This window comes from Carcharhinus amblyrhynchos, unplaced genomic scaffold (genome assembly GCF_965287045.1).
Source record: "Carcharhinus amblyrhynchos unplaced genomic scaffold, sCarAmb.v2.hapA chromosome_292, whole genome shotgun sequence".
NCBI classification, from domain to species: Eukaryota; Metazoa; Chordata; class Chondrichthyes; order Carcharhiniformes; family Carcharhinidae; genus Carcharhinus; species Carcharhinus amblyrhynchos.
The window spans coordinates 102,869-125,420 of NW_027650032.1; the positions used below are offsets into that span (position 1 = coordinate 102,869).

A 22,552-nucleotide genomic window follows, 5' to 3' on the forward strand; every position below is an offset into this window, starting at 1 on the left:
AATTCAATAGAAAATATCTGGGATTAAAAATCTACTGATGACCACGAACCCATTGTCGATCGTTGGAAAAAATCCATCTGGTTCACTCGTGTCCCTTTAGGGAAGGAATTCTGCAGACCTTACCCAGTCTGGCCTAATGTAGTTGGCTCTCAACTGCACCTAACCAACACGTCTTTCAGAGAGTGGGAGGAAACCGGAGCACCTGGAGGAAACCCACGCAGACACAGGGAGAAGGTGTACTCTCTGCACCGACAGTGACCCAAGCTGGGAATCGAACCCAGGTCCCTGGCGCCGTGAGGCAGCAGCTGATTTGATTTATTATTGTCACATGGGTTAACATTCAGTGAAAAGGATTGTTTCTGGCAGACAAAACATACCGTTCATAGAGAAGGAAAAGAGAGAGTGCAGAATATCGTGTTACACAGTCGTAGCTAGGGTGTAGAGAAAGATCAACTTAATACAAGGTCAGTCCATTCAAAAGTCTGACAGCAGCAGGGAAGAAGCTGTTCTTGAGTCGGTTGATACGTGACCTCAGACTTTTGTAACTTTCTCCCAAAGGAAGAAGGTGGAAGAGAGAATATCCGGGGTGCGTGGGGTCCTTAATTATGCTAACCACTGTGCCGTGCACCAGCACACATGGAACCGTCTGGCTGAGAAAAGACATCAATGTCTTAAAACAACAGGATAGAACGTTTATATGGAGCGGGGGGGTGGGGGGAGTCTTAGGGAGCCCAGGCATTGAAAATGCACACCCTTCAGTTTGACAGAAGCTCTCAGATTCTGAAAGACCCTGATATTTTTTTTGGAGGTTCTGTGTAATGTGTTCAATTATTAACAACCTCTGTCTAAGCAGGAGGTGTGCACAAGGCAGTTTCCTCGCACACACTCCGCAGGGAAAAGACTCCTGTGTTATCAATATTTAAAATAGCCTGCAACCTTCTTCTAACTAAAACCCTTAACAACTGTTAGCTCGACAACAGCCTGCACCGGTGAGGAGCAGAAAAATGCAATCACTCTTTCATGGAAGGTGCCGCTCAAACCACTGCGGACTCTTTTTCTCCCTCTAGTCCTCGCGTTTCCACGATTCAGAGAAATGGAAGCCGTGATATTAAAATAACGCACTCGACAGCTGAGCCCAGCATGTTTAATGACTTGAAAATCTTTCACCATTGCTCCCGTTCCCCGGGCTTGCTGATCATGGAGGAACGGTCACTGGGGGTGAGGGTAGTACTTCCATTTCAAACACCCAGGGCCAATCCATCCCTCGCCCCCTTCTCCCCTTTTCCAAATTCTCTCACTTCCCTTCCACACGCTCAACTGTTTGCACCACTCAACTGTTTGCTTCTCTGGGCGGCGCGGGGGTCACAGTGGTTCGCGGCGCTGCTTCACAGTGCCAGGGAGCCGGGTTCGATTCCAGCCTTGGGCGACTGTCTGCGTGGAGTCTGCACGTTCTCCCCGTGTCTGCGTGGGTTTCCTCCGGTTGCCTCGCGTAGTCAAAGATGCGTGGGTTAGGTGAGTTGGCTGTGGTAAAACGCCCCCCCCCCCACTAATGTCAGGGGGATTAGCCATGTAAATAGATGGGGTTACGGGGATAGGGCCTGGGCGGAATTGTTATCGGTGCAGGCTCGATGGGGCAAATGGCCTCCTTCTAAACTGCAGGGATTCTGTGATTTATTTGCCCCGCTATTTTTTTTGCCTTGCACCACCTTCCCTTTTATCACTCGCTCACCCCTGCTCCCTTTCCTGTACTGACCTGTATTGCTTCTATCTTCACTCCATCACACTCCCCCCCTCACTTCACCACCAATCCCCACCCCCCTCTCCCCTCGGTACCCCACGCCACCCCCTCCCCTTCCCAGCTCTGTACTTGCTTAATAGTAATTAACCTCCAACGATTTCCAGTTGCTACGAAGGGTCATCAGCCTAAAATGTCACCAGCTGCCTCTCTCTCTCTCTCCCGAGGTGCTGTCTAAGCTGGTACCACTGGCTTCGTGAGGCGTGTTTGCTGATGGAATTAGCACGCTCCAGGACCTCGGAGTCAGTGACCTTGTCACTGCCGAGGATACGTCTGGGACAGGGGTGGCAGAAGCTGTTCAGTCACTTCCTCCCGCCTGGCCTGTGCTGTCCTGGTCTCATCACTGTAGAGCAATACACTGAGGCTTGATAAACCTGTAGTCTCAAGCAGGCAGCTGCTCTAAGACAGTGTGTGGAACAATAGCAGCCTGACCCTTCCTGCGGAGCAGGCTCGAAGAGCCAGATGGCCTACTCCTGCTCCTCGCTCTTACGTTCTTGTTCCTGACTGTTACACAACCCAAGCCCTAATTAATGTGTGCGAGCGACAGTTGAGGACAGGACTGGAATCAGCCACGATATCCTCCACACACAGTTTACCAACCCTCCCTGCTCAGCTAACACACAAACACTGCGAGGCACGGTGGCACGGTGGTTCGTACTGCTGCCTCACAGAACCAGGGACCCAGGTTCAATTCCGGCCTCAGGTCACTGTGTGCACGGGATTTGCACATTCTCCCCATGTCTGTGTGGGTTTCCTCAGGGTTCTTCGGTTTCCAAAGATCTGCAGGTTAGGTGGATTGGCTATGCTAAATTGCCCCTCAAGTGTCCAAAGATGTATAGGTTAGGTGGATTGGCCATGCTAAATTACCCCTTATTGGCCCAAGATGTGTAGGTTTGATGGCTTTAACCATGATTAATGTGTAGGATTACAGGGAAAGGACCTGGGTGGGATGCTCCATCAGGGAGCTGGTGCAGACCTGATGGGCTGAATGGCCTCTTCTGCACTGTTGGGATCCTAAAAATGGCCATTTGGGAAAAGTGCTGGAGGGCTCATGCCTGACTCATGAAAGGCGTGTGAGAAGAATTAAATATTTTACCCCAAATGCAACACAGATTAAAATAGGAACAGCGCAAAGCAGACATCCAGCCAGAAGAGGGAGACCTTGTGCCCCAGTGCTGGTCCTCAAATTGGACATAGTACATGGCATCTGTCATTCTTGACCCCATGGATCCCCTGATAAAGTGAATCGTTATTAAGATTCATCGTAAAGACAGGAAAATTGAGAATCAGAATTATATTTAAAAACCAAAATTAGATGGGTGTTAAAACAGGGATGATTGTAAGAGGAAGGAAAGATGGGGGAGCAAAGCAAATGGTTGCCTCTCATTGTCCATTTGAAGTGTTTCTTTTTTTCTGCGGGACATGGGTATTGCTGGCTGACCAGCCTTCATTGCCCATCCCTAGGTGCCCTCAAAGGGCAGTTAAGAGTCAACCACGTTGTTGTGGCTCTGGATTCACGTGTAGGCCAGACCAGGTAAGGATGGCAGATTTCCTTCCCTAAAGGACATTAGTGAACCAGATGGGTTTTTACGACAATCGACAGTAGATTCTTAATTCCAGATTTTTACTACATTCTCATTTCACCATCTGCCATGGTGGGATTCAAACCCAGATCTGCAGAGCATTATCCTGGGTCTCTGGATTGCCAGTCCAGTGACAATACAACTGTGCTACTGCCTCCCCTGTGTGGCTGTAGAGAAGACAGCGACAGCTAGTGGAGACACCATCAGCAGCCTGAAGCACGGGCAGTACGGTGGCACAGTGGTTAGCACTGCTGCCTCACAGCACCAAGGATCCAGGTTCAATTCCAGCTTCGGGTCACTGTCTGTGTGGAGTTTGCACATTCTCCCTGTATCAGTGTTTGTTTCCTCCGGGTGCTCCAGTTTCCTCCCACAATCCAAAGATGGCCAGGTTAGATGGATTGGCCATGGTAAATTGCCCCTTAGTGTCAGGGGGATTAGCGGGGTGGATACATGGGGTTATGGGGATAGGGCCTGGGTAGAATTGTAGTCGGTGCAGGCCCAATGGGCCAAATGGCCTCCTTCTGTACTGTAGGGATTCTATGATCTATGATTCTATGTCCATGGACACTGTGACCCAAGGACATGACAAACAAATTAAAGAAATGAGTTCAAAGACCATTGGAACAAGGCATTAAACTTAATAATATACAGAGCTATTGAGTGGGGGAAAGGTTTACAAAGGTCACTCTTCAGCAGAGAGGACCTGACTGGGGTCATGGGAAGAAGATGAAGATTAGGACAACAGACATTCACCCCCTTGAGAACACAGTCCTTCACCAGGCAGAAGGGACTGGAGCCAGGACAATCCATTGGAATTGGGCTTTGCTGTGCTCTCCTTGAAAGAGCAGAACCCTTCAGGCTCACAGGATAAGCGATGAGGCTTATTGATCGAGGCCTTTGAGACCCGCTGTGGAGGGGGGCGGGGTGGGGGGGGACAAAGAGAAAACTCTTTAAATACCCAAAGCGCAAACCCCAGGTGGTGAGACCTGCCCCCCCCCTCCGTTATCTGTCAGTCAAATAAAAAAGGCATTACGCTGGCACCCACTAATAAATAGTTGAGCTGTGCTGCTTTGCAAATAAAAAACTCTACACTGTATTTTTTTTTCTTACTCTAGCCTTTGTGTTTGCAAGGCAGAGGAAAATCCATAATGTAAGTATCGTAGTTCATTATGAATATAGCAGGCCTGGAAGTGAAATGGAGGGATCAATTTGACCACTTTGCAATGCTTTCAGCCTCTATCAAAGCACCTGGTGTAGCAGTTCCAGTGGCGAGGGCCATTAACCATCATATCACACAATCAACAGTATCTGTATTTGAACAGACCTGCCAACATGCTCGCATTCGCACTTGTGAGATTTCCGCCTTATCTCTCAGGATTGCAGATTCAGATGCTCTTAAATTTCACACCCTTTGCCACCTCAGTTTGGTGGGCAGCGACAGCACTAGCGCCTGAGGGTGGTACAGCGGTTAGCACTGCTGCCTCACAGGGACCCGGGTTTATTTGCGTCCTTGGGTGGCCGTCTGTGCAGAGTTTGCACATTCTCCCCGTGTCTGGGTGGGTTTCCTCCGGGAGCTCTGTTTTCCTCTCAAAGATGTTGGATTGGCCATGCTAAATTGCCCCTTACTGTCAACGGGAATTAGCAGGCTAAATATACGCGGGGATGTTTCATGGTCATCAGTAAATTCTTAATTGCAGATTTTTACTGAATTCAAATTTCGCCCTCTGCCATGGTGGGATTTGAACCCGGGTCCCCAGAGCGTTATCCTGGGTCTCTGGATTGCTAGTCCAGTGATAAGTCCATTGTGCTACTGCTTCCCCCTGTGTGGCTGTACACAAGGTAGTGACAGCTAGTGGAGACACCACCAGTAGCCTCGAGCATGGGCAGTACAGTGGTTAGCACTGCTGGCTCACAGTGTCAGGGACCCAGGTTCAATTCCAGCCTTGGGTCACTGTCTGTGTGGAGTTGGCATGTTCTCCTTGTGTCTGTGTGGGTTTCCTCCAGGTGCTCCAGTTTCCTCCTACAGTCCGAAGTGCGTGGATTAGGTTGATTGGCCATGCTAAATTGTCAAGGGGATTAGCATGGTAATTATGGGATTACGAGAATAGGGTCCATAGGACTGTTGTCAGTGCAGACTCGATGGGCCAAATGGCCACTTTCTGCACTATAGGGATTCTATGGTCTTGGGCTACTCTTCAGTGGGTGCTGACAAATTGCTGCGCTGGCAGAGGTACCATCTTTCCGAGATGACTTGAAACTGAGCTGCCATCTCCCCGTTTCGGTTAACGTATGAAGGTCTGTGGCATTTATTACTGAAGAATAGGGTGTTTCTATGGGCTAGCATGGTAGCACAGTGGTTAGCACTGCTGCCTCACAGCGCCAGGGACCCGGGTTCGATTCACAGCCATGGGTCACCGTCTGTGCGGAGTCTGCACATTCTCCCCGTGTCTGCGTGGGTTTCCTCTGCATGCTCCGGTTTCCTCCCGCAGTCCGTAAGACGTGCTGGTTAGGGTGCATTGGCCGTGCTACATTCTCCCTCAGTGTACCCGAACAGGTGCCGGAGTGTGGCGACTAGGGGATTTTCACAATAACTTCATTGCAGTGTTAACGTAAATCTATTTGTGACACAAATAAATAAACGTTACATTTTTTAAAAAACATGTGGAATTTAGATGGATTAGCCATGGGAAATGTGTAGGGTTATGGGGATAGAGGAGGGGAGAGAGCCTCTCTGTCAGTGAATTGGTGCAGACACGATGGGCCTTATGCACTGGGGATTCTATGATTCTAGAGAGATTTTATTGTGCTCAGAAATTTCCAAAGCATTTCAAAGCTAATGAACGTTGGCAATCCCAGCAGCTAAATAATGCACAGCAAGCTCCCACAAACAAGAGCAAGATAACTGATCAGTTACTCTGTTTGATGATGTTGTTTAAGAGATTAATGGTGGCCCAGGGACAGGAACTCTCCTGTGCTTTCTTTTCAATTTATGCGTGGGACATGGGCGTTGCTGGCTCGCCAGCCTTTATTCCCCATCCCTTGTTACCCTTGAGAAGGTGGTGATGAGCTGCCTACTTGAATCGCTGCAGTCCGTGTGCTGTGGGTTGACCCCACAATTCCGTATGGGGGGGAATTCCAGGATTTTGACCCAGCCACTGCGAAGGAACGGCCGATATATTTCCAAGTCAGGATGGTGAGTGGCATGGCGGGGAACTTGCAAGTGGTGCTGTCCCCATGTATCTGCTGCCCTTGTCCCTCTGGGTGGAAGTGGTTATGGGTTTGGAAGGTGCTATATAAAGATTTTTGGTGAATTGTTGCAGTGCGTTTTGTAGATAGTACACACGGCTGCCACCGAGCATTGATGGTGGAGGGAGTGAATGTTTGTAGATGTGGTGCCAATCTAGTAGGCTGCTTTGTCCTGAATGGTGTCAAGCTTCTTGTTGGAGCTGCACCCATCCATGCAAGTGGGGAGTATGCCATCACACTCCTGACTTGTACCTTGTAGATGTTGCACATGTTTTGGGGAGTTAGTTACTCGCTGCAGTATTCCCAGCCTCTGACAGTTGTAGCCACTGTGTCTACGTGGTGAGTCCAGTTGGGTTTCTCCCTGTAGCGAGAACCTTGGGAGCTTCTGCAGCCAGCTGAGAGAGCAGAAGGGACCTCAGTTTAACATCTCACCTGACAGCTTAATGTTCCCTCAATGCCACAGTGAAGTGTCATTCATTCTGGATTATACCCTCAGGACTGGAGTGGATTTTGCAATCACTCTGACCCCCGGACTGAGAGGCGAGCGTGCCACCACTTAGCCAAGGTTAATGACCCTTTAGAAGGATTCCATGCACACTCAACTCCCAATTTCAACACAGCTTCCAAGAATAGCCCTGGGAAAGGCCTAGAAAAGGGCCATCTCCCATCTCCCCGGGAGAATGGGATTGACATGCTTGATACATCTGAGAATGAAATGTCAGAGCAGGTTTGCCTGAGTGAATCAGATTGGCAGTGAGGATGGGGAGAGAGGGAAATAGAGAGAGAGGTAGACAGGGAGAGAGAGAAAGCAATGGGACTGGGAGCAGGGTCCAGTCAGGTACAACTTATAGGCGAGTGTACGGTTAGACTGGCATAGTTCTCCCATGATGTGGAGATACCAGCATTGGACTGGGGTAAGCACAGTAAGAATCTCACAACACCAGGTTGAAGTCCAAGAGGTTTATTGGACTTTAGCACAAGCCACAAGCTTTCACAGCGCTGCTCTTTCATCAGGTGAGTGGGAATCCTGTTCACAAACAGGGCATATAAAGAGACAAACTCAATTTACAGAATAAAGCTGTCCCTCACTGGTTTATTCCTGCAGCCTCATATTGACTAGCATCACATAGGGAGGACTAAGTGTTGAAGATAAAACTGTGGCAGATTATAGAAATATTAAAGTCCCAGCAATCACAGTATTTTGGAGAGGTGGAGTGTGTGTCCGCATGTGTGTGTGCAATGTGCATGTCTGTGTCTTGTGTGCATATGCCTGTGTGTGAGTGTCTGTGTATGTGTCAGTGTGGGCTTGTGTGTGTGTGTGTGCTGGGTGCATGTATGTGTGTGCGTGCATGTGTTTCTGTGTCTCTGTGCATGTGTGCGTGTGTTTATGCTTGTGTATGTCCTGTGTGTGTGTGTGTCACTGCGTGTGTATGTGTACGTGTGTTTATGTTTGTGTGTGCACGTGTGTTTGTGTGAGTGTTTCTGTATGTGTGTCTGTCTCTCTGTGTGCGTGTGTCCGTGTGAGTGTATGTGTGTGTCCCAGTGTGTGTGTGGGTGTGAGGGTTAGAGGGTTGCTGCAGGGGAAAGAGTTGGAATACAAAGAAGTTTCTAACAGCTCAAAGGAGTGAGTGAAAGGCACTGACCGAGGGGGTCAGTGACACACAGTGTGCATGTGGAGAGATACACTGAATAAAACATGTGGCCCTCCCGATACATAGACTCGGGGAGAGGTAATGAGGGAAAATATGTCAACCAAAAAAATTCAGCACTTAAAAATGTGAGATCAAATGAACTGCAAGCCAATCTCAATAACTGTCATTAGCTAGGACCTTTCAACAAGCACAATGGGTTAGCTGAAACGCCAACTAACTAAGGCAGTATTCTCAACATGCACAGCTGCTGCCTTCTCATCACTTTTATAGCTCGCAAGATGCCACAACTGGAGAGACAGTTATTCTGTGTGGTTAGTTAGCTATCAAGTGGAAAATGTGCGCACTGGTGTCAACCCAACACCTAGCAAGGATCGACTGTCAAAGTGCAGAGAGACCACCTTTGTAGCACAGATTGGCAGGTGACAATGTACTGCAGAAATAAGAGTCCCTGGTGCTTAGGGCAGCGTAGAATGAATTTCTGATTCTCTTTTCTGTGAAAGGAGATGGGGAAAATGCAGGGAAGAGGATCAGAGCAAACTCATAGAATCAGAGCAAACTCATAGAATCACGACAGTGCAGAAGGAGGCCATTCGGCCCATCAAATCTGCACTGACTCCCCGACAGCAATCCCATTCAGGCCCTATCCCCGTAACTCCTTGTATTGACCCCACTCATCCCCCCTAACCTACACATCTTGCGATGCTATGGGGCAAATATAAATACAAGCACATCTATTTTTCACTCTGGAATCATAACAGAAAATGAGAATTTCTACCTCTCTACTAGCATCAAGTTCTCTATCTATCCATCCCTGACTAGCTGTTTAACTGAAGGACAGCAGGCTGGCACAGTGTTTAGCACTGCTGCCTCACAGTGCCAGGGACCCAGGTTTGATTCCTGGCTTGGGTCACTGTGTGCAATCTGCACATTCTCCCCGTGTCTGCATGGGCTTCCTCTGGGTGCTCCTGTTTCCTCCCACAGTCTGAAAGATACGCTGGTTAGGGTGTTAAATTCTTCCTCAGTATACCCTAACAGGTGCCAGAGTGTGCCGATTAGGAGATTTTCACAGTTGCTTCATTGCAGTGTTAATGTAAGCCTACTTGTGACACTAACAAATCTTTGGACTGTGGGAGGAAACCAGAGCACCCGAGGAAACCCAAGCAAACATGGGGAGAACATGCAGACTCCTCACTGACAGTGGCCCAAGGCCGGAATTGAACCCGGGTCCCTGGCATTGTGAGGCAGCAGTGCTAACCACTGTGCCACCACCAGTTAAACAGCTAGTCAGGGTGTGTGGATAGATAAGTAGGTGTTGGTGCAGAGGCTGCAATTTCATTTTGAGTGACTATCCCAGAGTCAAGAAAGATGTACGTGCATTTATATAGCGCCTTTCCCAAACACAAAAAGTGAAATATTTTTGAAGTGTGGCATAGCGGTAACGTAGAAAGGCAGCAGCCAATTTATGCACAGCAAGCTCCCACAAACAGCAATATGATAATGAGCAGATTTCTTTGTGATGTTGATTGAGGGATAAATATTGGCCAGGACAACGGAGAAAGCTTCCCTGCTCTTCTTCCAAATGGTGGCATCTTTTACATGCAAGCGGGCAGACAAATGGGGCCTTGGTTTAAATGCCTCATCCAAAAGACAACACCTCCAACTGTGCAGCACGCCCTCTGCACTGCACTGAAATGTCAGGCCAGGTTTTGGTGCTTAAGTCTCGGGTGTGAACACAAACTAAAAACCAATATACTCTTGAATGGGCTTGAGGGCAGCATGGTGGCACAGTGGTTAGCACCGTTGCCTCACAGTGCCAGGAACCTGGGTTCGATTCCCAGCTTGGATCACTGTCTCTGTGGAGTCTGCACATTCTCCCTGTGTCTGTATGGGTTTCCTCCGGGTGCTCCAGTTTCCTCCCACAGTCCAAAGGGCATGCTAGTTAGGTGGATTGGCTATGCTAAGTTGCCCCTTAATGTCCAAAGATGTGTAGGTTAGGTGGATTGTTCATGCTAAGTTACCCCTTAGTGTCCAAAGATGTGCAGGTTAGGGGTATTGTCCGTGCTAAATTGCCCCTTAGTGCCCAAAGATATGCAAGTTAGGTAGATTGGCCATGCTAAATTGCCCTTTAGTGTCCAAAGATGTGCAGGTTAGGTGGATTGTCCATGCTAAGTTACCCTTTAGTGTCCAAAGATATGCAAGTTAGGTAGATTGGCCACGCTAAATTGCCCCTTGTGTTCAGAGATGTGCAGGTTAGGTGGATTAGCCATGGTAATCAGCAAATTCCAAAGACGTGCTGGTTAGGTGCATTGGCCATGCTAAATTCTCCCTCAGTGTATCTGAATAGGCGCGGGAGTGTGACAACTTGGGGATTTTCACAGTAACTTCACTGCAGTGTGAATGTAAGCCTACTTGTGACACTAATAAATAAAGTTAAACTTTTTAGAATCAGACAGCATAGAAGAACATCCTTCGGGTTTGTGCTGGGGCTGTGAAATATCTGTCCCACTCTTTCCCAGAAGGTTATAGATTCTCGCAGATTAATAGCTTCTCCAGTTATTGAAAGAAGGAGCAGGTGGAAGCAGTTACACGGCCAAATGTCCCAGGTGAGCGTACTTGAAAGAACTGTCCAGAAAATGAATCACTGATGTGTTGGGGCTCTAGGGCACTCTGAGGAACCTCTTCACTTTCCAGCAGAAGTATCACATCAAATGTCATCTTAAAAAAAAATCTGAAAGGGAATTTCCAGTTGGGACCCATCAAGAAAACCTACTTCCTTCTGTTGAAAAATCCAGGATAAGGAAGCATTAGCTCAAAACGAGAGCAAAGCTCTTCAGGGGGGTCTCAGGTAGCAATGATTTCACCCAAAGGGTAGTAAAAATCTGGAACTCGCTTCCCCGCACCCTCCTCCCCACACCTTCAAATAAGGTCGTCAAGGCTGGTTGAGGGGGTCGATCGAATGTTTCAAAGGTGAGATTGATTGCTTTTGTTGGACAAGAGTGTCAAGGGTCACTGAACCAAGTGAGGCAAATGGAGCAAAACCAGCCCTCATCTAATTAACTGGGCAGCAGAGGGTGGCACAGTGGTTAGCACTGCTGCCTCACAGCGCCAGGGCCAGGGATCGATTCCAACATTGGGTCACTGTCTGTGCAGAGTCTGCATGGGTTTCCTCCGGTTTTCTCCCACAGTCCAAAGATGTGTGGGTTAGGTTGCTTGGAGATGCTAAGTTGATCTTAGTGTCAAAGGGATTAGCAGCGTTAAATACATGGGGTTGCAGGAATAGGGCCTGGGTGGGATTGTGGTTGATACTGACTCGATGGGCTGAATGGCCTCTTTCTGTACTGTAGGGATACTGTAATAAAGTTTCCAGTCCATGCCACTGTGAGGCCCATTTGCTAGCGGTTTGGACAAGGGGGCCTTTAACTTGGTCGGCACGGTGGCACAGTGGTTAGCACTGCTGCCTCACAGCGCCAGGGATCCAGGTTCAATTCCGGCCACAGGTCACTGTCTGTGTGGAGTTTGCACATTCTCCCTGTGTCGGTGTGGGTTTCCTCTGGGTGCTCCAGTTGCCTCCCACACTCCAAAGATATAAGGGTTAGGGAGATTGGCCATGTTAAATTGCCCCTAGTGTCAGGGGGATTAGCAGGGTAAATGTATGGGGTTAGGGGAATAGGGTCTGGGTGGCATTGTGGTCAGTACAGATGTGATAGGCCAAATCTGTACTGTAGGCCTTCTGTACTGTAAGGATTCCATGGAAATACTTGTAGAGGAAAATTTTGCTAGAATATTTAAATTTATTTATTAATGTCAGAAATAGGCTTACATTAACACCGCAATGAAGTTGCTGTGAAAATCCTCGAATCGCCACTCTGGCACTTGTTCGGGTACACAGAGGGAGAATTTAGCACCTAATCAGCATGGCTTTCGGACTGGCGGAGGAAACCGGAGCACCCGGAGGAAACCCACGCAGACATGGGGAGAACGTGCACACTCCGCACAGACAGTGACCCGAGCCGGGAATCGAACAGGGGTCCCTGCGCGCTGTGAGACAGCGGTGCTAACCAGCGTGCCACCGTAAGATGGGAAAAGGGAGTGGGAAAGAAGCTCATTTGATAAAGCTGGCAGGGGCATAATGGGCCAAATGGTCTCTTTCTGTGCTGTACGATTCTATGCTTCAGTGAAGAGACAGCCATACATCATTGGGGAGCTCAGACAAAGCATACAACAGAATCAGAAACTAAACCCTTCAAAATTTAATATTAAAATAATACCAGTAGATTTGATATTTTCTGGAAGGCTTAAACAATGCTCGAATTATAATCTCACAGCAATAGATATCTTCTGTTTCTGCACTCGCTTCCCCTTCAGAATTCTGTCAATGCTAGTCAGATAAAGCACTGACAACTGAGGCAAGTGGATTTTCAGTTGAATGAAAGGACGTGGCGCAAAGGCAGGTAAATGGATTTGAGGTACAGATCAGTCATGGTCTAACTGAACGGAATAGCAGGCTTGAACAGTTCCTGACATGAGTACCATAAGGAACATCGGAATATAGCAACACAGGAAGCAGGAGGAGAAATTGGCAAATTCAGCCCCTGGGGCGTGCTCCGCCATTCCATCAGATCGTGGCTGATCTCTCCCTGGTCTCAAATCCACCTCTTCCCCATATCCCCGCATCCCTTTTTTATTAAAAGTGTATCTATGTCATTCTTGAAACCATTCAATGATTCAGACTCCACCGCGCTACGGGGCAGCGAGTTCCACAAATCCATCACCCTCTGTGAGAAGTAGCTCCTCCTCATCTCAGTTTTAAATCAATCGCCACCCAACCTGTGCCTGTGACCACGTAAGGGTTACTCCATCCTTAAAATCCATCTTGATTTTCATGAAGATTACTGACGGAATTCTCCAGTCTCGCACGCCCCGCTGCCAGCAGGAATGGAGAATTTGGCGCTCAGGCAGATCTCCATTCATTGCGGTGGGACTGGAAAATCCCGGCCGCGGGCGAGGCCGGAGAATCCCAGCTGCGGGAGTGACTGGAGAATCCCGGCTGCGGGAGTGGCCGGAGAATCCCGGCTGCGGGAGTGACCGGAGAATCCCGGCTGCGGGAGTGGCTGGAGAATCCCAGCTGTGGGCAAGGCTGGAGAATCCCAGCTGCAGGCGAGGCCGGAGAATCCCAGCCACGAGCGAGGTCAGAGAATCCCAACCACAGGCGAGATCGGAGAATCCCAGCTGCAGGTGAGGTCGGAGAATTCTGACCTACATTTCATTGGGAGTAAGCCAACACTTCCTGACGTTCTTGGTAACTGTACAATTCTAGATTTAACTCAATGCCTATCAAACTTATCTGGATGGAAATATATATATATATTTTTTAAATGATTGTTCAGAACTAAAGGCTGGAGAGAGGTGCAACCTTCCTGGGAAAGGAGTGAAACCCTCCCCCCCTTAACAAATAGGAAACATGTTTTTCATTTTGTTTTATGCAGCAAGTGGTTAGGATCTGGAATGCAGTGCCTGAGAGAGTGTGGCAGAGGCAGATTTAATGGTGGCTTTCAAAAGAGAGCTGGGTAATTATCTGAAGAGAAAGTATTTGCAGGGTCACGGGCTAAAGGCGGAGGAGTGGAACGAACAGTGTTGTTCCTGTGTGAAATAACTCCCCAGAGGCTGGTGTCTCTTCACCAGAATCCCTTTTATTTACAAACTTGTCTCCACTCCTAAACCGCGCCAACGTCCTTTCGAGAAGGGAATCTGCTGTCCTTACCCGGTCTGGCCTACCTGTGGCTCCAGAGCCTCAGCGATGTGGTTGACTCTCAACTGCCCCTCTACCGCTCAATGGCCACTCAGTGCAAGGCCAATTAGAGATGGACAATTAGTGCTGACCCCGCCAGCGGTGCCCACGTCCCACGGATGGATAATAATTAAAAAAAAAAATTCCCCTGAGGCATTTTGCTGGAGGCTGCTGGGAAACCAGGGCGGCCATGTTGGGAGGTGAGCGGCAAGGGCTGAGGGTTAAGTTGTGCGCTTGGCGGGACCTCTCCCTGCGATTACAGCCAATTGCGATCGATGCCGGCCTACCCCCCACCCCTCGCGGTTACCGTGGCCGGTTTAATTGAGTGTTACTCATCTGCAGTCTGTCCACGGCGGCAGAAGCAATCGGCAGGCTCTGCAGCTCCTTAGGCCGTGCGGCCTGCCGGGGACCCGGCTAATTGCGAGCCCTCGGGGATTAGGGCAGGTGATTACACAGTTCAGAGTGTAATTACATAAGCAATGCCTGGCTGCCACCCCGGCTGAGAGGCTAAGGTCACAATCTGCATTACCTGAGATTAATCTCAGCTGCCAGCGAGTGCAAGGTACTTGCAGAGCACTTATGTGATTAGCATTAACATTCAGTGGCATCAAATCGATTAGAAGCTTTGCGCAGACAGTTCGTGCCGCACAATTAGTTTAGAGGTGCATTGGCAGCATCTTTATTACACTGCCATCATTTTCATCTTGTCAGATTTTAACACCCTCAATATTAACAGCTGATAATCAAGAGCCTCAAATCAAAATAGATTTTTAACAGCGGATAGACAACAGGAGATAGCAGGCACCAATATTCTCTCCCTAGCATTACCTTCCCTTCTTGCTAAAAGGAGAGAGGTGCTGTCGAACCTCTTCACCACGCACTCGTCAGGACAAATGTAGGAGTGGGAGGTGACGGCCTACTCGCATTAGCGTCAGATCATTAAGCCGGAAAGCTCAGCTCATGTCCCAGGTTCGAATCCCACCATGGCAGATGGATGGCACGGTGGTGAGCGCTGCTGCCTCCCAGCGCCAGGGGCCCAGGTTCATTTCCGGGCTTCTTGTGTGGAGTTTGCACGTTCTCCCTGTGTCTGCATGGGCTTCCCCCGGGTGCTCCGGTTTCCTCCCACAGTCCAAAGAGGTGCAGGTTAGGTTGATTGGCCGTGCTAAATTGCTGCTTAGTGTCAGGGGCATTAACAGGGTAAATATGTGGGATTACGGGGATAGGGCCTGGGTGCAGGTTCAATGGGCTGAATGGCCATTGCAGGGAGTTTATGCACTGAGCAGCAGAGGGCACCTGAGAGTCAGCCACATTGCTGTGACTCCGGAGTCACATATAGACCAGACCAGGAAAGGACAGCAGATTTCCCTCCCTGAAGGACTTTAGTGAACCAGATGAGTTTTTCTGACAGTTGACAATTGGTTTCACGGTCACCAGCAGATTCTTAATTCCAGATATTTTTTATTGAATTCAAATTCCACCGTCTGCTGTGGTGGGATTCGAACACAGGGCCCCCGAACATTAGCTGAGTTTTGGGATTAAGAGCCTGGTGATAATACCACTAGGCCATCCAGTGGGGAGGTCAATATTTGGTTCAAAAAAAAAGAGGAAGTTGGAAAAGAAGCTGACCTAAGGTTGGGTAAAGGTCATTCTGTCTACTGAGGTTCCTCCCTCTCGGAACATATCTAACTGAAATCTATTCCTCTCGCAGCCTAATTCTCCTGTGAACGCTTTTTGCTTTAACGCCCTAACTCTCTCAGTTTAGCATCTGACTTTCATCTTAAATGACCCTCACGTTATTTTCTCAATGATTCACAGATCATTTGAAAGATTGATCCCAATGAGTAAACTCCAAGCTTTTACATGCACTGATCCAAACGTAACTCCGTCGGATACCATTCCCACCTCGCTTTGGGATAATAATCCGTAACACCGCTGGACACCCTCTCCTCAACAGGTGACAAGTTGAAACTGCTCTTTTCTCTCCTTACAGATGCTGCCAGACCTGCTGAGATTTTCCAGCATTTTCTCTTTTGGTTTCAGATTCCAGCCTCCGCAGTAATTTGCTTTTATCCAGTGCCAATTCCGAGGAAAGATTGTTTCGGGGTGGGGGGAGGGTGGGGAAGATGTCATATGAAACTTTGAGAAGCATCTTGGAAGTTCATAGAATCGTGGGATCCCTACAGTGCAGAAGGAGGCCATTTGGCCCATCTCCACCAACTACAATCCCACCCAGGCCGTATTCCCGTAATCCCACGCATGTATCCTATTAGTCCCCCTGACAGTAACGGGCAATTTAGCAATCCACCTAACCCACACATCTTTGGACTGTGGGAGGAAACCGGAGCACCCAGAGGAAACCCACGCAGACATGGGGAGAACGTGCACAGACAGTGACCCTAGCCAAGAATCGAACTGGGGTCCTTGGTGCTGTAAGACAGCAGGGCAAACCACTGTGCCACCGTGTCACCCTCTGAAGAATTACTGTGGCACCATGGCACAGTGGTTAGCACTACTGCTTCACAGCGCCAGGGTCCTGAGTTTGTTTCTGGTCTTGGGTGACTTTGTGGAGTGTGCACACTCTCTCCGTCTCTTGGGATTCCTCCAGGTGCTCCGGCTTCCCCCCATGACATAAAAAAAGGGGTCGCAGATTAATGTCGGAATGGGAGGACGATACCTCCCGACAGTACAGAATAATTCACCAACTCGAGTCTCTGGACTGCAACTCGACCTCATAACCTCTGGACTTGGAGGCCAGAGTGCTATCAACTGAGACATTGCTAAACCAAGACTGAGGGATTGGGTCCACCCCCAGATAAAGGTTTCAAATGCAGAACAGTGGTCCCAAATCTTAAACCCAATTATTCCTGGGCACACTCCCACTCCCTCAGCACGGAGGTTGCTGCGACCTGACAGTCTCATTCAAACAAAGCAGAAGGTTGGATTGTGTGGAAGGCACTCTGTTGTCGTACTGGTGGGGAGCATTTCAGAAGAGCCATGGTTGAGCAAAATAGTTGGGATAGAGTAAAAGGAGTGTATACAGGAGTAGGGATGTCTTGCTGCAATTATACAGGGCCTTGGTGAGGCCACCCCTGGAATAGTATGTGTAATCTCGGTCTCCTTATCTGAGGATGGATGTTCTTGTTGTAGAGAGAGTGAAGTGACAGCTTACCAGACCAATTCCTGGGTTGGCAGGATTGACGTATGAGGAGAGATTGACTCAGTTCGGGTTATATTCGCTGGAGTTCAGTAGAATGAAGGGGGATCTCATAGAAACCTATCAAAATCAAACAGGACTAGACAGGGAAGTTGCAGGAAGGATGTTCCTGATGGTGGGGGTACCCAGAACCAGGAGTCATAGTCTGAGGATACGGGGTAAACCATTTAGGGCAGAGATGAGAATTTTCTTCACCCAGAGACTGGTGAATGTGCAGAATTCAGAAAGTAGTTGAGGCCAAAACATTGTGCGATTTCAAGAAGGAGTCCCTGGGGGGAAGGGATGGCAGGATCAGACTATTGAGTTGGATGATAAGCCATGATCACAACGAATGGCGGAGCAGGCTCAAAGGGCCAAATGGCCTCCTCCTCTCCTATTTTCTATGTTTCACGATAGATTTATTTTTATTTATTAGCGCCGCAAGCAGACTTACATTCACAGTAACTTCATTGCAGTGTTAAAATCGCCTAGTCGCCACATTCTGGCACCTGTTCGGGGACACTGAGGGAGAATTTAGCACGGCCAATGCACCCTAACCAGCACGTCTCTCGCACTGTGGAAGGAAACCGGAGCACCCAGAGGAAACCCACGCAGGCAGGGAGAGAACGCGCAGATTCTGCACGCAAGCCGGGAATCGAACCCGGGTCTCTGGCGCTGTGAGGCAGCAGCGCTAACCACTGTGCTGCCTACAGAGCCTAATGCTTGGTAGAAAAAGGTTCCTCTTACTGACTGATTTTCTATTACCTTGAGAAAAACAAAAAAAAAAGGCTAAATACTGCACAGATACAAATAATCGAGACATTAGATGAAGCCAAACAATAAAAAAGGTGGCAAGAGATGAAATCTTTTCAAACTGGATGTTGGAGCAGAGGCAAGAGGAATAGAGCAGGCAGCATGTTATACACATTAACCAATCTTGTTCAACGGGCGAGACTGTCTTAAATAACAGAAAACAAATGTAAACATTAATGTTCAGGTCTTGACAACCGATTTAGGTCCAAGAATGGTTATAACTAGTCGAGGGCCAGGCTTGACTGGGTCGATGGTGTTGATGTATTGTCCCTGTAATGTTGAGGGTTATTCGGCTGCTGTAACTAATACCAGGAATTCCTCTGTGGGCAATTATTTCTTTTTTTTTCCCAAACACAGAAACCAGGCCGCTGTTTTGCGACCCAGATCTTTCCCTGCAGTGCACTCCCTGGGACACAGCTGGAATTTTAAGGGGATGGATGATGGCCCTGCAGACTCTCCCCAATCTCCCTTCTGCTGTGTCAGATATTTCTCCTCTAAAAATACAATCCAGAAGTGCGGGTTCAGAGTGCTCGCAAGTCAGAAAGAAAACACAGTATTAACCTATCTGGGGCCCTTGTGAAAGAGGACAATGTCTTTTACTGATACACTTTGTATTTATAAAATAAAGCGCATTTCTTGCGATGCTTTAAATGAAACCTCCTATCCCATAATGTCTCTTAAGGGTGACACGGTGGCACAATGGTTGGCACCACTGCCTCACAGCGCCAGGTTCAATTCTGGCCTCAGGTGACTGCATGGAGTTTGCACATTCTCCCCGTGTCTGCATGGGTTTCCTCCGGGTGCTCTGGTTTCCTCCCACAGTCCAAAGGATACGTAGGTTAGGTGGACTGGACATGGTAAATTGCGCCTTAGTGTCAAATACGTGCAGTTTAGATGGCTTAGCCATGATCACAGAATCCCTGCAGTTCAGAAGGAGGCCATTCGGCCCATTGAGTCTGCACTGTCCACAATCGCGCCCAGGCCTCATTCCTGTAACCATACATATTTACCCTGTTAATCCCCTTGACATCGGAGCCAATTTAGCATGGCCAATCAACCTAACCAGCATATCTTTGAACTGCGGAAGGAAACTAGAGCACCCAGAGGAAACCCATGCAGGCATGGGGAGAATGTGCAGGTTTGGTGAATTGGCCACACTAAATTGTCCCTTAAGTGTCAGGGGGATTAGCAGGATAAAATACATGAAGTTATGGGGATAGGGCCCAGGTGGGATTGTTGTCAGTGCAGACTTGATGGGCTGAATGGCCTCCTCCTGCGCAGTAGGAATTCTAAGATTATAATCCTGCTCGTTGCACTCTTGCACCACCCCCCCCTCCAACTCCCTCACCTCTGAGTTACCAGGACTATTGTTCTGCAAGAGCAGATACGTATTAATTTTTATTGATAAGCGTTGTTTTAAAAAAAGTATTCAGCGTAGGTGAAGAAAAAGTCTCAAAAACACAATATGGATAACAAACAAGGCTAAAGCCCAAATAACTTCGTTTGGAATAAGCAGAAAATAAAATCAATAATAAAAGCACCATACACATCCAAAGTATTTGATTTATTAAATCTGCATCCTAGTTGTAAATCTTTAATCCGATTTCGTTCTGTAATCTGGTGGAAAGGTATTGCATTTAGTGGTTAATTTGATAGTCTCTGCTTTCACATTTGTTTAGTGGGAGCCATTCATCTATTTTATTACATACCTATTCCTGACAGCTTTTAAACACCACAACACCCAGGGAAGGCTATAATTCATCACACTTCACCTAATATTGTCCGTAATGTGTGGAGTAAGCTACTTCCTGAAGGCAGGCGGCACTCAGTGTTGGACTGAGTCAATGTTCTTTTGGAAGCGCAGGATCAGGGTTTGACTCATTTTGACTCATCCCCTGTTTTGTTTCTTATTATTTGATATCAACTCTCTTCCCCGTCACTTCGAAAGCAGGGGGCTTTTTCTGACCCCAGCTGAGGTAAAATATCCATGAAATCTCTTTCCTTGCCTCAGTAAACGCAGCCTCCTTCACCTACACGGCGCTCTCAAATTTCCCTTCACCTCATCGACAATCTTGAATCCTTCCGCTGTCGCACATGGAGGTGTCTCAAGAATGACTGAGGTAATCGTAGCCTCCCTACGGTTCAGATAGAGGCCATTCAACCCATCGTGTCTGCACTGACTCTCCAAAAGAGTATCTTACCCGAGTCCTCCCATCCACTTTATCCCCGTAACCCCACACATTTACCATGGCCAATCCACTTAACCTGAACATCTTTGGACAATAAGGGACAATATAGCATGGCCAATCCACCTAACATACACATCTTTGGACACTAAGGGGCAATTTAGCATGGCCAATCCACCTAACCTGAACATCTTTGGACACTAAGGATCAATTTAGCATGCCCAATCCACCTAACCTGCACATCTTTAGACTGTGGGAGGAAACCCTCACAGACATGGGGAGAACATGCAAACTTCACACAGACAGTCACCCAAGGGCAGAATTGAACTGGGTCTCTGGCGCTGTGAGGCAGCCATGCTAACCACTGTGCCACCGAGTCGCCCATTCGAGGTGGAAAATGTGGTGGGAGGAGATGATTGGTTGGAGTTGAGAGTCAGGACATGTTGCGGAGTTGGATTGTATTCTGCGTTAACAGAATCATATATCCATCTTTTTAAAGTGGACTGTGTCTAACCATCCTGTATCTCACCCTGGCTCTGGATGCTATTCCCAACACTGATCTCCTTCACTTTCATACGAAGGCTAGTGGAAACCTGGAACTCTCTCCCACCTGAGAAACCACAACACAGAGAATCAGTTCAAAACATGGAACTGAGATCGATAGATTTTTGTAAGTTAGAGGGTTTTAAGGGATCTGAAGCCAAGCTGGGTAAATGAAGTTAACCTACAGTTTCTTAAAATTTATTTATGGGACATGGGTGCCGCTGGCTGGCCAGCATTTACGGCCCGTGCCCAATTGCCCGAGGATAGTTGAGAGTCAACCACGTTGCTGTGGCTCTGGAGTCACATGTAGGCCAGACTGGGTAAGGATGGCAGATTTCCTTCCCTAAAGGGTATTAGTGAACCAGATGGGTTTTTCCGACAATCAACAATGCTTCCATGGTCATCAGAAGATTCTTAATTCCAGATTTTTTAAATGAAATTCACATTCCACCATCTGCCGTGACGGGAATCATGATCTAATCGAATGGTGGAATAGATTTGAGAGGCTGAAAGATCTCCTCCTATTCCTTTGTCCACCACAAAATTCAACCCCAAAAAACCCTACTTGTGCTTATCAAGACTAATGCACTAATGCATTACCAATGGGGCAGTTAGGAGCCACCGTCAGGCCTCCGTCTACGTGCTCCAGTGTGTCAGGTGGATGTAAAAGATCCCATGACCCTATTCAACAAAGAGCAGTGAGTCCCAGACAACATTCCTCCCTCAAACAGCAGATCAGCAAGACAGGTCATCCAACTCAATGGCTAAGGAACATTGATGTGGGGCAGACAGGCTGTTGTGCTTATTGCGAAACAGCAAAGATCACCTTTCAAACTCAGTTCACTGGTTGCTAAGTGCTCTGGGGCAGTCCAAAGAAGCACTACATGGATGGTTCTATTCAGTCAAAATGTTGCCCACATCAGAACAGTTCCAACACGGCCAAGAGAAAGTAGCAGAGAGGAGAGGGTGGCACAATGGTTAGCAGTGTTGCCTCACAGTGCCAGGGACCCAGATCCAATTCCGATCTTGGGTGACTGTCTATGCGGAGTTTGCACATTCTCCCCATGTCTGCGTGGGTTTCCTCTGGGTGCTCCGGCTTCCTCTCACATTCCAAAGATGCATCAGTTAGGTGAATTGGCCATGCTAAATTGCCCCTTATTGTCCAAAAATGTGTAGGTTATATGGATTGGTCGTGCTAAATTGCCCTTTATTGTCTGAACATATGCAGGTTGGGTGAACTGGATATGCTAAACTGCCCCTTAGTGTCCAAAGATGTATAGGTTAGGAGGATTAGCCTAAATGCACAGGATTACTGGGATAGGGAATGGGGGCAGGCCTGCATAAGATGTTCTTTTGGAGGGTCGGGGCAGACCTGATGGGCTAATGGCCTCCTTCTGCACTGCAGGGATTCTAAGGACGCAGAGTATTTAAAGAGCAGGCCTCCTTGTGAGGGGAAAATCCAGTTCTGTTTCAGGCTGTAGCTCCGCTAACCCAAGCATGCGCTGCTTCACCAACTCATAGTCCCATCAAGTTAAGGTTACTTCCCGTTTACAGATGAATCAGATCAGGGGCAGTTACAGAGCACTTCAGAACCACAGCAATGAACTGGGACTAGAGACTGCCTCACATGAAAACCCCCAGCTGTCCCTGATTTACATCACACAATATCCTTGAACCTTTGCCAAGGAGAGAGCAGTGGGAATAATTAATGTCCAGTGCATTCTGCGCACTGGCTGCTGGGATTTTCCAGCCC

At 48.2% G+C, this 22,552-nt stretch overlaps 1 protein-coding gene across 1 annotated transcript in view; it reads right to left on the bottom strand.

The window, feature by feature from the left end:
- Nucleotides 1-22,552, bottom strand: part of LOC145339030 (sterile alpha motif domain-containing protein 11-like) — a gene marked incomplete at its 5' end in the record, with an annotated part of 118,141 nt that overhangs the window by 38,270 nt on the left and 57,319 nt on the right. The window lies entirely within an intron of this gene.